This window comes from Mandrillus leucophaeus, unplaced genomic scaffold, assembly GCF_000951045.1.
Source record: "Mandrillus leucophaeus isolate KB7577 unplaced genomic scaffold, Mleu.le_1.0 Scaffold308, whole genome shotgun sequence".
Lineage (NCBI taxonomy): Eukaryota > Metazoa > Chordata > Mammalia > Primates > Cercopithecidae > Mandrillus > Mandrillus leucophaeus.
This window is the reverse complement of record NW_012103232.1, coordinates 544,626-546,265: the sequence shown is the minus strand read 5'-3', so window position 1 is coordinate 546,265 and position 1,640 is coordinate 544,626. Positions and strand designations below refer to the sequence as shown.

General features: G+C 51.0%; 1 protein-coding gene across 1 annotated transcript in view; it reads left to right on the top strand.

Moving 5' to 3' along the window:
• HIC2 (hypermethylated in cancer 2) overlaps window positions 1-1,640 on the top strand; it is a 32,562-nt gene that overhangs the window by 8,835 nt on the left and 22,087 nt on the right. The gene's annotated exons all lie outside the window — the stretch shown is intronic.

Below are 1,640 nucleotides of genomic sequence, written 5' to 3'. Positions count from 1 at the left end.
GCAGTTGACCAAGGATAACAAGCTGAGGAAAGTGAAACTGAATAATGGGTCACTACTGTAATACATGGTAACATCAAATACTGCAACAGCCCGGATGCAGTGACTCACACCTGTAATCCCAGCACTTTGGGAGGCTGAGGCTGCAGAATGGCTTGAGGCCAGGAGCTCGAGGTTGCAGTGAGCTATGATTGTACCACTGCGCTTCAGCCCGGGTGACAGAGCAGGACCCTGTCTCAGAAAAAACTCCACAAAGCAGTAACATAGAAGCCACATAAGCAGATGCTCTTTAGGAGTTCTGACTAATTTAAGAATGTAAACAACACAATTTTAGAACCAGTGGCAAGGAGGGTGCTAGGCATTTCCCTCTTCACCACGTGCCTCTGTATCTTTCACATATTGTTTCACTCTATCTCTTCTCAGCCTTGGCTCTGACCAGCATTTGCTCACCTAATGAATGTTTATGAGTGCCTGCTACATGCCTGGTGCTGTGGCTGCTTGGGACAAAGGGTCTAACTTTGGGTACTGGTCTGTGGGGTGGTCGGGGGTAGACAGGAGGGAAGCGGCTTGGCAGCTGGTGCTGACGTTGGGAGCTGGGAGACAACAGGCAGTTCTGGCTTCACTGAGGAGGGAGTCGTGTGGGGGCAGGCTCCTCCCGGAGTAGGGCACAGCCTGCAGGAGCTCTCAGGTGTGTCTGTGGAAGGGGTGAGGTGGGCATGATACCCCTATGGGAAGTGCTTTGCTTGCCAGGCCTGAGCATGGACTTTATCCCAGGCATCAGAAATTTATTGAAAGCTTTGTGTTTTTTTTTGAGATAGTTTTGCTCTCATTGCCCAGGCTAGAGTGCAATGACGCGATCTCAGCTCACGGCAGCTTCCACTTCCCGGGTTCAAGTGATTCTCCTGCCTCAGCCTCCCGAGTAGCTGGGATTATGGGCGTGTGCCACCATGCTCAGCTAATTTTGTATTTTTAGTAGAGATGGGGTTTTTCCATGTTGGTCAGGCTGAGCTCGAACTCCAGACCTCAGGTGATCTGCCCGCCTCAGCTTCCCCAAGTGCTGGGATTACAGGCGTGAGATACCACGCCTGGCCCATTGAAAGCTTTAAGCAGGGGAGTAGCTTGATGAGATGGGTGTTTGAGAAAGATAACTCAGGGTTATTGGACTTTGAATTGGAGGGTACAGGGACTAGGCGAGGGTTGGCTGGAGGGGTTGCAGAGGGGTGATTGTGTTCTAGATGCTGATATTTTCACTTAGAGTGGCTCTGATTCTGCCCTTCTTTCCCCTGTAGACCTTGGGAGGTTTCCGGGGATTTCTCCCTCCTGGACAACTTCTGTTGAGTTGCCTGCCACCTCAGGTGTGGAGGCCCCAGGTTCTTTTGCTTTGTATGATTAGGACAGGGTGATATTTTCTGGGTTATCTCTTGTGGGAACTGAGCCCGCCAAAGCCCTCATTTGTGCATTGTTATAGCTGCCCAAGTGTGTGGCCCTGCTGCGTTTGATGGCTGTAGACCAGGTGACCTCTCAGGTGGTGAAAGGGGGGTGCTCTGTGAGTGCACTTCAGCTTTAGCCTCTTGGCTTCTCTGTGGATTGGGATTTAGCTCCTCCCTGTACCAGGAAGGTCTCTTTCCTCTTTTTTTTTTCCT